Below are 16,193 nucleotides of genomic sequence, written 5' to 3' on the forward strand. Positions count from 1 at the left end.
AGCTAGTGAAATCCTAATAAAGTCTGGAGTTTAATATTTATGAACCAATGTTGGTTTCATAGTTTTAACAAATGTATCACAGTAATGAAAGATGGTAATGGGAAATTTGGTGAGAGTTGTACAGAAACTATAATTTCTTCAAAACTTTTCTGCAAATCTAAAATTATTCCAAAATAAAGCTTATTTTAAAACACAAAGAGCTTCCACCTGTTATCCCCCCCTCTCTCCCCCTCTTTCCCATCCTACCCCTTCTCTCTCTGTCTCTCTCAATCTCTTGGGACATTTACTTTCAGAACCCAAATGTGACACTATAAGGAAGTCCAATGTATTGAGGGGCCTGCTATATGTACCCCAGCCACCTGTCCCACCCCAAATGATGACCAGCACCAAGCACCAGACAAATGTGTGAAGAAGCTTTTGAGGTAACTCCAGCCCTGACCACTTCCTGACTGCAACTGTGTGAAAGCCTCTGACTGAGAACCACCCAGCTGAGCCCAGTCAACCCTCAGAACTATGAGAGATAATAGTAATGAGACTGTAATTGTTTCATGCTGCTAGGCTCAGGGTGGTTTCTTATGCACCCTACTTCTCAGATCAGTTATACCCTATTCTTTCTCCTACTCCACATGGTAGGGTAGGGAAGCAGACTCAGAAAACTTGAGGGACCTAACCCCCTTTAATAAGCACAACTACATGTGCATTTCCAGAAAGAGATGGGAGAATTCACTTCTGCTTCAAACTTTAGCTTCATGCCAAAGTTGGCTTTTACCAGAAAGCCTTGGATTGGGGAAATAGCAAGTGGTTGAAAATCTATTAATTAAGCAATAATTTGATTCCCATTCTTCTATTTTTCCTTGTGTGTATCATGAAGAATGAACTCAGAGAGAGACAGTCTTGGTATTTTTAGGCATATCTGGATTGTTGTATATCATACCCATGATACACTAAATTTCTCAAACTTCACAAACCCATGGGGGGTTTATGCCTTAGGTCTCGATCCTACAAACTTCTATGTGTCTCAGAACAATGTTTGTTTGTTTTTATCTTTTGGACACTGTGAACCATGAAAAGGGATCACTCATTGGCTGATAAGAATTTCCAACCTTGCTTTGCAGCCCACTGCCAGCAAGTAGACTGGGATTCGTGTATAATATATACAACCTTCCTCTGACTTCATCTTTATCTCCTATTGTATAGCACCCCCACTTATCCCATATGTCTTCTTATAAACAGCTTTATATTCCTTTTAGAAAGAGCTGGCATAAGTACACAAATACATAATAATGTTAAGTACCTCTCACATAATTAATGCCCAATAGATGAGTTTCCTCGGTCTTTGCCTGGTACTTAGCTTTACTGAGAACACTAGCTATCTGCAGCCCATTCTTAGTGTTCTATACTAATGGGTTCCAATAAATGGAGCTATAAGCAGAACTACTTGTGTCGAATTTTCTTTTTCCATTGCTGTCTATCTGAAATAAGAGGTGGGCTCCAGCAGGGTTTCAAGAAGGCCTGATCCACTTTGCCCTTGTGCTCAGTTGTGAGGATGCTACATTGTTGAGTATGAAGTACTTGTATCTATCAGAATGCATCTGGGAGAGGGGTGTGGGCAAACCCTGTTCAGGTCATAACACTAGTCAGCTTGATGCCTTAAAGTGGAATTCTTATTTGCTGAATTGCTAGAGTGAGATCTGTAAAACTCTACAACTCTGAGTTGTTAGTCTCTCCTAAAACAAATATATTATCAGCTTTAACAGTCTGATAAGGTAGAAATTCTACATAGTGGATAATTCTTATGATTTTGTCAAGTTCCTTTATGAGAAAAATAAAACCTTGCTTGGGCTGTCAGAATAATATAAGACAGCTTGAGGTTTTTTGCCTTGAGTTTGTGTGGGCAGGAAATTTATTCTTTGCTTGGTACATCTTTGAGCTGCACACAGCTGTGTGAGATCTCGGTTCTTTACAAATTGCTAATAAAGAAGATAATGCCAACATTTGCACTCTTCTCAAAAGTCAAACACTGAGGATTTAAATCAAGATTTCTGGATAGAAAATCTTAATCTTTTGAGTCATGTTGCTATGCTTTTAAATTCATATCCTAACACCAAAGGGAACTAAAATTAGAATTTGGAATAAGCCAGAAGCAATGAAACAATTTTCTCATTCATCTAACATGTACTTACTGAGCATCTAATCTATGTCTATGCATTTAAAATTTTTTCTTAAAATGACAGCATAAGTTTGATCTCCAAGTATAGGATTCTATTAAATTTTGGCCAGAGAAGATGAAGGTAATTAAAAATATTTATTGAGCCCTTACTATGTGCCAGGCACACAGCCAGGGTTTTTATAAATGCTATGATGTAAATATTATTGATACTATTTTATAGATGAAGAAATTGATGCTACACAACCAGTCAGTAACAAAGTAGGATTTTTAACCTCAGATGAACTGATTCCAAAGCCCACTGCATCTCACTACTTCCTACAATCTAATTTTGTTCAGCTAGACTAGAAAAGATTTTTCATGCTAGTTTTTTAAGTTGTTCTTATAAATATTCTCTATTCATTTAAAATATATTTAAATCAGTTGAAATCACAATATATATATATTCATTCTTTTATTCTATATATATATTTCTGTGACATATTTATTTTTGAGTTAATGTGATATTGGATACGGGTGTGAGAAGGAAAGTGAAATGAAACAGTCTCAGGGAGGTGGCTGTCGCCTCTTGTTCCTCCCAACCTCCATTCTTCCACTTTCTATCTGCCATTCCATTATTCAAGGTCAACAGATTCTAGATACTGAAGAAGGCATTGAAATAAAGAGATAAAAAGAAATGGACTCATTTCCAAAGAATTTTTAGGCTAAGGCATGAAAAAATATATATAAAGTGAAGAATTTAAATAAAAGTAAACTCTCACGGAAGGAGGTTCAAAGGACAATGGGACCTTACAAGAAAGTGTGTGCTTGGAGGAGTCAGAAAGTGATCTTTGAGATTACCCTTGACGGAGGGACAAGAGATGAATAGAAGACATTCTGCTGGAACAGCAAAGGGGCAGGGTTGGACTAAACTGAACTCCTCCATCCATAGTGACTCACATGCCAGCGATTCACATTGTAAAATGAGGCTAACTGCTTACCTTTCATAATCCCAGCCCACATCCAGATGTCAGCAGGCAATACTGCCAACTTGTGTCTCTTCCAGGTTCAAGGCAACCTTTATACTCTATCCTGGGGCTGTATTCATTTCCAAGTGCAGATTGGAACACATCCAGGAAATAGAAAAATCTTGGTCTTGGAATATGTCAAGAGTCTCCCAAATTCACAGCAATACCTACTGAATGTGGTAGTAGTGGCAAGCATAGTCATTCGCATAAGCTGTGCTTCTCCAGTATGGTCGAGGACCGCCTGGCTCAGAATCTCCTGGCCCTCCCCTGTGCCTCTGAGTGGGAATCTCAGAGTGGGACCCAGAATCCCTATTTACGCAAAAGTTGTGTGTGAGTCTGATGCTCTAAAGCCATCCCTTGGCCTGTATCATTCTGGGTCTTCGGGCCCAGAGCTTCCCCAGAACCAGCATAGGAAAATATTGAAACTGCTAATTTGTCACCAGGTAAAACTGCATGTTCATCCAAATAAAATCAAGAGACTTATGTGCAAAGTATTGTGCCAGGTGCCATGGAGAATCAACAGAATTATGTGGCATGGCCACTTCTCTCAGAGAACTTGTGTCAGGGAACAGACACCAGGACAGAGTCAGGATTGCAAGAGATTTATTGAGGGAAATGCCTGTGAGTGATAATGAGATGGGATAGCAAGAGCAGGCAGGGTGAGTCTTTAGACTATAATGCAAGTCTGACACCTGTGAGAGGAGGGAGGATTGGGTAAGAAAAGCCCCAGACTGCAGTGCCGCTCTGAGACCACCCTGCCCAGTCCAGTGGGGAGCTCCAGCTCATAGATTTCCTATAGGGGAGCCCCAGGTTGAGCAGAGATGGCGAGGCCCCTAACATCTCTACCATGCTCATTTATTGGCTGGAGCTACCCAAAGAGAGCATATCCTTGCCTCAAACATTGCATCAGACCCCAAAGTTGCCGTGGTGGGAGGTTATCACCTGACCGCACTCCTATGGAAGTTCCCTCTTGGAGGGAGTTATGAGAAGTGTCTGCCCTAGACTTATTTCCTAAATGGGGATATGAACATCTTATCCTAATCGATGGAACACTGGAAAGAAGGGATGTGTCAAGAGTGAGGAATCAGACACATGGCTTGGGAGTCAGACAAGCCTGGGTTGGAGTCACAGCTCTGTCATTTAGTGTATGATCTCAGGTAAGTGGCCTAACTCTGCAAGACAGAATCCCCATAGGAAAGAGTGGGATGATATATGTTTCACAGAGGCATTTTGGGCTAGCCAATGAAACAACAGCTAGACAACACTGTTTTTATTCCCCCAATAATACACACACACACACACACACACACACACACAGGGACACAGTTTTTTTTTGTTGGTTTAAGCATGTTCAAGTTGTTTTGTGTTACTTGCAGCAAAATAGTCTTAGCTATAATAATAGCTCAACTACATTGAAAAATAGTTTTCTTATGACTCAGATCTTCCTTGGCTTAAAAGTTCCTTCTACTAAATCTCTCTATTAGTGTCCCTCAAATTTTTCTAAGTATCCCTAAAGGGATGTCTCATCGTTTCTCATAAACCAGTGTCAGCCTCAGGCACCACACAATCTGTCAAGTTTTTTTTCTTCATTGATGACTTTACTCATAGATGTCATTGCATACCATGAAAATGACAATAGCTGCATTCAAGGTACCACTTGGAGATGCTCCAAAATTTTCTGGTCCTCGGGGTGGTCAAACATCTCTGAGTTTGGTGAAGAAATGAGGAGCAAGTCTCCTCTCCCCTTTTGTTTCAACTCAGCTCTTCAGCAGTTCCTCATGTGGCCAGAGGCTTATAAAGTCTCCTGATGAGATCTATGGGATCAATGAGATCTCATAGAGATCTATGGGATCTATGAGCTGATGGCAGAGCTCCCCAACTGTGCATCATGGCATGCTAGTGTGCCATAGAGGTCACAGGGGTGCCAAGACATTGATCCTCCAGTCCTTGGGGCAGCCTGAGAAGGCCTGGGTAACTAGAGCCCTAACAGAGATATCTCATGGGACCTGAGCACAAGAATTTACCTGGCTCCCAGGAGGAACTAGAACCAAAGACTGAAAGTCATTGAGAATTCAGACAACTTAAATAAGAGGTGAATTTCTGTACAGACCAACATCTTCTGATTCTCAGTTCACTTATTAGGCAAATGTGGTACACCACATTTGCTGAGCTCACCTTCTCTCTAGTCCATATGGAGAATGTCTTAATGCACACTCCCCAAGAGAATATCTGATTAGCCTAATTTGGGTCAGGTGTGCAAACATTCTTCCCATAGCATAAATGTAGACTCTTGGTGACTGAAGTGAGCAGATGCCCAGTGCTTCTCTCTCTCAGGTCTGATAGGTTCCTTAGCAGGGAGCAGAGAGCATACTCCCCTTAGGATAACTTGAGGAAGGTTTAATAAAAAAGGACTATTTACAAAGGTGGCAGGGTGTAGGGACTAGGAATAGGGCAATATCCAAGCCAGGCTGCTGCCACCCCTGGGCCCAACCAAAAGAGAAGGAGCAGTCATCGGAACCCAGAGGCTGAGAGAAGTTGTGAAGTTCCTGTGTGGATTGCAGTGGCCCAAGACACACCATAAGAAGGGAGCCTGAAAATAAGCTCTCTCGCATCACCCACCTCCTTCCCTTGGATCTCCTGCAAGTCATCCCATTGGCCAAACGAGGGTGAGGAAGACCCTTGATACTGTAGCCTCTACAGGCCTGCCCGCCTGGGAGGAGAGCCAGAAGAGAAAGGTGGAGAGTGTATCTAAAGCAGGAGAGATGAATCTGGTATGTATCTTTTTACATTATTCAGCAACAGCAAAAGAAAGTCCTCCTCTACCCAATTTCTAACAGCTCTCTTTAGAAAGCATCCCAGCAAGCTTATAGCATCACATCTATCATCAGGACAACAGCCCTAATCCCCACTTCAATCAAAATGGGATATTACCCATTCTACTTACTTTAACCACCCCTTTGCCCCTACCCCTGCCACCCTACTTACCCATCCAAGACCAATTTCAAATCCTACCTATGCCCCAAGACCTTCCATCTGACAATCTTTCCCTCCTCTGACTTCTTCACACTTTGTGCACCTTGCAGTGCTTACTCATTTCCTACTTTGTGTTGTAATTTTTCTCCAAGTTCATGTTCATTCATCTCTGTATCCCTATGGAGACTTGCACAGACCATTGCCCATAGAAGACATTCAGGAATGTTTGCTAAGTAGTTGTTGAAAGAAGTATGGAGAGTTTGGCAAACCTCATTTTTTCTGGGAAGGTGTTTCTTCTTTTAAGATCGCTTAATGGATCCTTTAAGTTTAAAACTTGGAAATGCACATGTTCAACAAGTTAGAACATTTGTGAAAGGATTGATGTTTACCTCAAATACTAGCATAGCTCAGCTGTTGCTCCTGGATTACTTTTGAAGAACTTTTATTTATATTTTGACCATTTCTGAGAAAGACTTGATATTAACTAGCACACAAATGAATCACTCTTGAATCTCTTATAAGGAGATAAGAAATGGAATAAAAATGATTAAAACCCATATGGATTGGATCTTGAGACAATGTTAACTTAAAATTCAAGTCATATGAAATCCAATTAGAGGGGACTATAATAACATACATACAATATTCCATTTTACAACTTTTAAATTTATTTCAAGAATTCTTTTAAGGTCTAGGAAACTGCCCAATCTTCCAAGTGGGACATTAGAAACAGAAAATAGTCCAACTTTTCCATTCTCATAATGGCAAGATCACCCTCAAGACTTTTGTCTTTATTATTTAGACACCCTCCCTGGATGTGTGGTTATTATTAATACTTAAGTCCACATTGTTAAAACAGAGGTTGTTTGCCCATCTCCTTGTTCAACCTGCCATCTTTCTTTCCTTTCACTCTTTACTTTGGACTTCTTATTGTTAATTCTCTATACTCTTCTCTCCTCCCATAGTCATCCAAACACCACACCACATCATTCCTGTCTGCTTACAAATCATTGAATTCTTCTTGACACTGGGGCTAATTCATGAAGTTGTGAGTACTTAGTAAGAAAACATGAGGACATCAAGGAGGAGTTCAATGATAGGGATAAAAATACCCAGAAAGATTTGTGAGAATAATTTAATAAGGTAATGTGTACAAAGCATAGTACCTATTGGCACATGGTCAACACACTAAAATATTAGGTTTGTAATTCAAGAAATAATGAGAAGGGTGGCTTCCCTCCCCAAGATTATTCATCTTTGGAAACCAGACACACAACTGGTGTGGCATGCTAAAAGCACACCTCACCCTACTTCCAGGCAAGACTTGCTTGGTTGGTGAATAAACAGGTTTAGAAAGGAATAACCTTGGGCTCATGAAGTCATATTCCTTTGCATCACCAGTGATAGCATCTAGAAAACAACAGTATTCACCTCCTACACATCCCCACAAAAACGCTTAGCTATTTCATTGACAGATTTCATCTCTCTCTCGGGTTCAGAATACTTGACCTTTTAAGGTCAAGCTTCTGCTACAGTCTTAAACCCTGCCTAGGCAGCCCTCCTGAGGGTCAAACAGCACTTTAACAGCCAAATGAAGAGACTTTAGTTGAGGAAACCACCCCTATGGCCTTGGTCACAGTCTTAGTGGGAAAATGCTCAGCTACAGAAACATCCAGTCCTAGAGTCCTAGCTTATAATACATTTTTTTTTCTTATTTTTGAATTCTCCAATCCCCTTCAAATATATCACTGATCACATCTTCTCTTTTCCCAAGCCCTAAAATCCTGCAGTGAATTATAATAATAACGATTAATACCACCAATTATACCATGACAAACTCTTGGCATACTCTGTCCCATTCAGTCCTCTTAGTAACACTATGATGTCAGAACTAACATCGTTCCCATTTTACAGGTGAGCTACAGAGGTTCAGGGAAGAAGCTAATTGCCCAACCAAAGTGAAATCACTGGAAATGGTGAATTCAAATCCAAAACCAGCACTTTTAATCTCTGTACCTGACAATACTGGGGACCTTCCCCAGACGACTTCATTCTCACCTGGCCAGTGTTGATGATATTTTTGGCTATACTCAAGTATCCTGCTTTCGTTTTTAGTTCAGGCTCATATTCAATTCAGTTGAATGCTATGCTGAGCTCTGTAACAAATACAAAGAATTCTGGCTTTAATTTTCCTAAAACTTAATTCTCTTCACCCAAGGGAGGTGCTCGTCCATTTAGAATAGTAAATCCTGACCTTACTTCGTCTTCCTTACAAAATTACTGAACACAAAGCAAAGCACTGGGCACACGGCATTAATCTCTTGGTTCTATTAACTGCTTACTCCATGAAAAGATTACCAAAATAACCTGTTGGTCAAGCCAAGCCAGGTGTGTTGCTTACTGCATTAAGGGAGCACTGCCTTGACAGAATCTCAGGTATCTCAGGAGAAGATCTTCAGAGGCAGAGATATAAAAGGTTTAGAGTGTTGAGTTTAAGGTGAGATTTTCAGTGTGGGACCTGATTTTGACTGGGCCAAGTTTGTGATATAGTTAGGATTGGTGAACTTATCAAGGTATGGGTTTTGAAGTGAATCTTCATGAGTTAACAGCACTTTGATAAGCAATCTGGGTTGCCCAGTTGAACAATCCATTGTTTAGATAAATGAATTTTCAGAACACTCTTAAAATGAATATTTTACAACTTTATATTCTTGGGCAAGAACTTCCCAGGATAGTAGAGTTGTGTTAATGTAGCCAGTCCTATTTCATGTAGTTGTAAGCAGTTTTTGCTCAGTCTTCATGTCACTTATCTGCAAATGGAGATGATTATAGCATTTACCTCATAGAGTTATTATGAGGCTTAATGAGTTAATGGAGTTAAAATACATAGAAGAGTGACTCGCACACAGAAAGTGCAATGTATGTATTTATTACCATTGTTACACCATAGTATATTTAATAAGTCTTGCCTTAGCCAAACTAAGGAGGCATGGTTTTTGAGGAGGACTTTTCTCTCCTCATATATATTTGTAGCAATGTCTTATGAACTGAATTGTGTCCTCCTCAAATTCATATGTTGAAGCTCTAACCCTGTGTGACTGTATTATGGGATGGAGCCTTTATGGAGGTAATTATGGTGAAATGAGGCCATAAGGGTGGAACACTTATCCAATAGGATTTGGTCCTTTTATAAGAAGAGGAAAAGACACCAGAGAGCTTTTTCTCTCTGTGTGTGCACATAGAAGAAAGGCCAGGTGAGGACATAGCAAGAAGACATCCACCTTCAAACCAAGACGTGAGCCCTCACCAGAAAATGAATTTGCCAGTACCTTAATCTTGGACTTCCAGCCCCCAGAACTGTGAGAAAGTGAATTTACGCTGTTTAAGCCACCCATACCATGGTATTTTATGGCAGCGCAAGCACACTAATGGAACATAGTAGCTATCTGACAGCTCCACATTGCTTTGATTTTAAGCCATCCCAAATAAAGAAAATAAAATGTATAATATTGCTATCTGTTGCCCTAGATTTTACCTCTCCTGAGTTCCAGATGTGTGCTTCCTATAAATGAAACTCAGTTCTCCCAAAGTGGAACTTCTCATCTTTCCCATTTAAACATGTTCTCCTAATGAAAGTTGTGGAAACAACCCAAGAGCCCATCAATTCATGAGTGGATTAACAAAATGTGGTATATGTATACCATGGAGTACTATTCAGCTTTAAGAAACAATGGTGATATAGCACCTCTTGTATTTTCCTGGATAGAGCTGGAACCCATTCTACTAAGTATCTCAAGAATGGAAAAACAAGCACCACATGTACTCACCAGCAAATTGGTATTAATGGATCAACACCTCAGTGGACATATAGGAATAACATTTATCAGTTGTCGGGCAGGTGGGAGGGGGGAAGAGAGGAAGGGTATATACAAACGCAATGAGTGAGACGTGCAATGTTTGGGGGATGGTCACACTTGAGGCTCTGACTTGAGGGGGGAGGAGGGCCATGAGCAATATACATAATCTTAACACTTGTACCCCCATAATACACTAAAATAAAATAAATAAAAAATAAACCATAAAAAAAACAAAACAACAAAAAAAGTGGAACTTCTCATCTTTCCCATTTAAACATGTTCTCCCAATGCTCATTTTGACATTACAGGAACCACTGTAACTCAGAATTCAAGGCAAAATAATCTTTGAGCTCTTCCCTCATCCTCCCATTTGGGCAATTGTACAAGGTCTAATTAATTCAGCAAATATCTGACCTAGTGCCAGGGACTCTGACCTGGTACAGGAATAAAATGGTGAGCAAAACAGACATGGATCCTTCCCTCATAGAGCACACAGTGCCCTGGCAGAGATGGAGATTAATCAAATATAAAGTCACAATTGTCACAAGTGCTGGTGGGGAGACAGTGACATAAACACAGCTATACCATGACAACCGAGACTGCCTGCACCCACACACCCTAACTCAGGGGTAAGAACTAAAGCCGCCTACATCAACATGACTTCATTGTTTGTTCCAGTAATTCTTGCCCAGGGAGGTAAGCCTTTATACCAGTAAATACCTTTATTGTTTGCTTGTGGAATTTCCTAAAAATCAATATATCTGAACTTCAGCTGCTCAAACAGCCAATTTCTCAGGACAATAGGTCACTTAACTAGCAACCTATATAAAACCTATACCAGCTCCTGACTTCTCACTTCTGAGACACTTTTCAGTTTTACTTGATCAGCAGCTTATTTGGGTGGTCTTTGGGAGAGTCTGTAGTCAACAACAATCTGATAGGTTCTGTGAAAAAAATCAAAGCACAGGAACAAGAGAGGATGGCAAAGGGCTTAATCTAAAATGAGACTAGGAAAAGAAGACACAGAGAAGGCTCCAGAGGAAATGATGATGGGGCTGAGAACATAATGTTGAGGACGAATTAACTAGATGAAGAGTGGGGGAGGAAGCATGTTCTAGGCAAAGGCCTCCAGCTGGAGGAGAACTGTATTTTTCTACAATGGAAAGAAGGTATTGAAACTAGAGCAGAGAGAATGCTTTGAAGGGCAGGAGGAAATGAACCTGCAGGATGAACTGGGGCCAGCATGATCATAAGGACCTTGTAAGATATGTTGAAGATTTGGGGTTTTATCCCTGAAAGTAAAGGGCAACCACTGGAGGGTTTAAAGCAGAAGAGTATTGGATCTAATGTGACACCTTAACGAGATCAGTCTGGCTGCTGAGTATGGATAGTGGATTGTAAATGAACAAAAATTTGGGAGAGATAATTAAGAGCTACTGTAAAACTCCAGAAAAAGACTATAGTGAATTAGACACCCATATTATAAGCCAAATTCATCCTGTTCACAATGCCCCCTCCTAGTTTAGGCTTTCTCCATAGCCTTTTCACCTAGTCCACATGAATCCACCTCTACCACCTAACTAGTTCTCTGATCTCAGTATTCTGCTTTATAATTCAAGCATAAGTGATAACACATATGCAGCCCACTTCATTTAACAAATATTTTTAGTAACTATTATATGTCCAGCACTGTGCTTAGTTCCAGAAATTTAGTCATGAGCAAGACAAACATATCCTTGCCCCCAAACTACCAGATTGTATAAAATAATACATGAGAAGACTCTTTGAAAACTGTAAGATTGTATTAGTACTCTTGATTGCAAGTGACAGAAACACAAATCAAATAGCAGAAGCAAAAAGGGAATTTATTAGCTCATGCACCTGAAAAATCTAGGAGTATCTTGGTTTTAGGCATTTGGGGTTCTAGGTAATGACATCATGGATCCTACCTTTCTCCATCTCTTGGATAGGTTATTTCCACATAGTGGACAAGATGACTACTAGCAGTGCAAGAACACTCTTGGCAGAAAGAATACAGTTATGCATCACTTAACAATGGGGATATATTCTGAAAAATGCTTTGTTAGGCAATTTTGTCACTGTGTAAACATTATAGAGTGTACTCACACAAACATAGATGGTATAGCCTACTACACACCTAGGTTATCTGGTATAGCCTGTTGCTCCTAGGCTACAAAGCTACAACCAGCCTGTATAAGCATGTTAGTGTATTGAATACAATGTAACACAATGGTAAGCATTTGTGTATCTAAACATGTCTAGGCCTAGAAAAGGTACAGTAAAGATATGGTATTATAATCTTATGGGACCACCATCATAGATGCAGATCATTGACTGAAGTGTCATTATGTGATACATGACTGTACATCTTTCCCAAGAGCTGCAAGAGACAAGTCAGGGCAGGACTCTGATTGGCCTGGCTCACATGAGACAGAGAGTACCAATCTCGATGTAGAATTCTTGCCAGGCTTGTATCCTGTGTCCACTCCTGGAGGAAGGAATTTGGTGGGGGGGATCTGGAAGGAATTCAAGTCCTCCTGAATCAAATACATTGAACAATATTTCCATGGGATGGTGTGGTGGAAGATTGGTTCCCCTATGAGAGGTTTGCTGGGCAGAAACTTGAGTCATAGAAAGTGTGAGTAAAGATAAGTTGTTGCTTTTGTTATTATTATTTTGGGTTTAAGTGAGGTGTGAATGTTTGGAATAACTGCCAAGGAAAATGGCAGATAAGAACAATAGAAATGGAGATAAGAACAATAGAAACAGCTTCAGGAACCCATCTAAAAGTTGACACAATAGACCTACAGTGCCACAGTCTGCCATGGCATGACTTCCTTAAACAGAGTTGGGCAGTCAGGTACAGGTGTGTCAATGGCAGCTTGTACCATCGGATGTTTGGCTGGGTGAGTGCAACAACATGCCAATCATGCCACTGCTCTGCACCTTTGCCTTTGCCATTCTCTTCCCAGGAATACCATTTCCCCATAGTCACATGGCTCACCCCCTCACTTCCTACAGACTCCTCCTCAAATGTCACTTCTATAGGACCACCTCCCTGGCCACCCACCTAAATTAGCTCTTTCTACCTTACTCTGCTTAATATTTTCATTAGTGAAGTGTGGCACCTAATATTACAGGGCATTTTTATTTGTCTGTGTATTTCTTGCCTGCCTTCCTAGCAAGTAAGGCAGTGGTGACTTAGTTTTGTTCACCGATCTATCTCTATGGCCTGGTCCAAAACAGACACATAGGTAATTCCCAATTGAATAAATGAATAAATAAAAACAAAAGGTGAGAGGGCAATTCAGGTAATCATCCAAAGTTGAGGTTGGGATGGAAGGAAATGATATCAAAAGGGAGGTGAGGTTCACTTATTCATTCATACCTATTTCTTGAGCACCTACTCTGTGCCTACTCTGCTCTAGGTATTGGAGAGGAACCAATGAGGGAAACAGAAAACTCCTGCTCTCTGGGACTCATATTCAACTGTGGGAGACAAAAAATGAACAAGATCAATACTTAAATATATACTGCATTAGAAAGGGATATGTACTATAGAAGAATACAATCAAAGCAGAGGGATTGTAGAAGATAGGAAAGAGTGTGAGTGGTTACTGTGTTAAACTGAGTAGTCAGGGGAGATGGCTGAGACACTGGCATTTCAACACAGACATGGTGGAGATCACAGAGTTAATCCTGAAGCTACCTGGGTAAAGATTATTCTAGACCGAAGATACAGCTAGTGAAGGGTGCTGAGGTAGAAGTATCCCTGGTAGAAGTATCCTCTGCACGGTTGCTCACGCTTGCTGTCTGGTGTGTTTTCTAAAGGGATTGCAGCAGAGGAAGTTTGTATGCCATTAAAAACAGAAAACAGTTGATTCCTCAATTCTTCAAGGACCTGGTTATCGGAATCAGGATAAAAATAGGGACACTGGGGCCACAGAAGTGTACCATGAAGGAAGGAGGAAGGCTGACCGGCTGGGTCTCGAGCATGGCGGACGTGGAGGCTGGCCTCGCCCCCACCTGCGCCACATGCGCACTGAGGGGCCTATGTGGGTGGTCACAACCCTGGTGGTCATTTGTTCTTCTGTTCACTTGATGCCATTGTGTTTGGTCCATCATATTCAATCAAGGTTTAATAGATAAAAGTTTGGACTTAAAAAAAAAAAAACAACAACAAAAGCCGGCTATTCCGTTGATGGAATAGCTAGGAGATAAGTGTGGCTGCTGCAGAGGAAGGCAGGAGAGAAGGCCAGAAAATGAGGAGGGTTCATTGTTCAGGGCATTGTCAGCCATTGCAAGGACTTGGAATTCTATTCTGGGTAATGGGAAACCATGCAGGATTTTGGGCAGTAGAGTAATATAATAAGAATTTTGTTTTAAACAATGTAAAAAGCAATTATCCTCATTTTATAACTAAGAAAACTGAAGTACAGAAGGTGAAGTTATTTATTTAAAATCACAAAGCAAGTGGCCATGATGGAATTGGAATTCAAAACATCCTAAATTCATGTTCTCAGCCAACACACTCTATCTCCCAAAAGACACATGCAGTACCTCAAATGCCAGAAGAGCAACATTCCATCTCTGTGTGGGACCTAAGAGTGCCCAGTTAACAATACAAGCTATAATGCTATAGTCGTTCTTTGTGAATATGTCTAACTTACAGAGAGCCAATGACTGCTCTTGTCACTTCCTTTTCCTGTTGTATAATAAAAGTGAGTAAGAAGGGTATCACCAAAGTAATATCAGCCCTGAAGTCTATATGAATTTTTGTCTTTGAAAAATGAGCTTCTGAACTTTTCTCCAGTATAATTTGGGCTTTGGGTTTGTCATATGTAGCTTTTATATTTCTGAGATATGTTCCTTTTATGCCTAGTTTGTTGAAGGTTTTTATCATGAAATGGTGCTGAATTTTGTCAAATGCTTTTTCTGCATCTATTGAGATGATCATATGATCTTTGTTTTTTCTTTTGTTTATGTGGTGAGTCACATTTATTGATTTCCATATGTTGAACCACCCTCATATCCCTGGGATGAATCCCACTTGGTCCTGGAAGATTATTTTTCTGATGTGCTGTTGAATTCAGTTTCCTAGTATTTTATTGAGGATTTTTATACCTATATTTATAAGGAATATTGGTCTGTAGTTTTCTTTTTTTGGTGTGTCATTTCCTGGCTTTAGTATCAAGGTGATACTGGCTTTATAGATTTGGGGAGGGTTCCCTCCTTCTCAATATTATGGAATAATTTCTATAGTATGGGTATTAAGCCTTCTTAATAGGTCTGACAAAATTGGCTGTGAATCCGTCTGGTCCAAGGATTTTTTTGTGGGGAGAGGTTTTTTATTACTGTTTGAATGTCAGTGTTCATTATTAGTCTGTTCAATAGTTCGAGTATTTCTTCCTGGTTGAGTCTTGTGAGGTTGTGTGTTTCTAGGAACTTGTCCATTTCCTCTATATTCTCTAATTTATGTGTGTAGAGATTTACCCTAAGAACTGGAATGAGACAAGGATGCCAACTGTCACCACTTCTATTCAACATAGTTCTGGAAGTCTTAGCCAGACCAATTAGGCAAAAGCAAGAAATAAAGGGTGTACAATTCCAGAAAAAGGAGTTCAAACTATCACTTTTCACTGATGATATAATCTTGTATCTTGGAAACTCCAAAGATTCCACCAAGAGTCTCCTGGAATTAATAAATACATTCAGCAAAGTCTCAGGATACAAAATCAATGTACATAAATCAGTAGCATTTCTATATACTATTATTAGTCAAGCCAAGACTCAAAAACTCAAAACCATTCATAATAACTACAAAGAAAATAAAATACCTAAGAATATACTTAAGCAAGGAGGTGAATGATCTCTACAAAGAGAACTATGAAACTCTGAAGAAAGAAATCACAAGGATACAAACAAATGGAAAACCATATCATGTTCATAGATAGGTAGAATTGACATTGTTAAAATGTCCATACTACCCAAAGAGATTTACAAATTCAATGCAATCCCCATCAAATTACCAACATCATACTTCACAGATCTAGAAAAAATAATTCTGTTTCATTTGGGACCAGGAAAAAGCCAGAATAGCCAAAGCAATCTTAAGCAAAAAGAACAAATCTGGAGGCATCACATTACCCAATTTCAAATTATATTACA

This window comes from Microcebus murinus, chromosome 10, assembly GCF_040939455.1.
Source record: "Microcebus murinus isolate Inina chromosome 10, M.murinus_Inina_mat1.0, whole genome shotgun sequence".
Classification (NCBI taxonomy): domain Eukaryota; kingdom Metazoa; phylum Chordata; class Mammalia; order Primates; family Cheirogaleidae; genus Microcebus; species Microcebus murinus.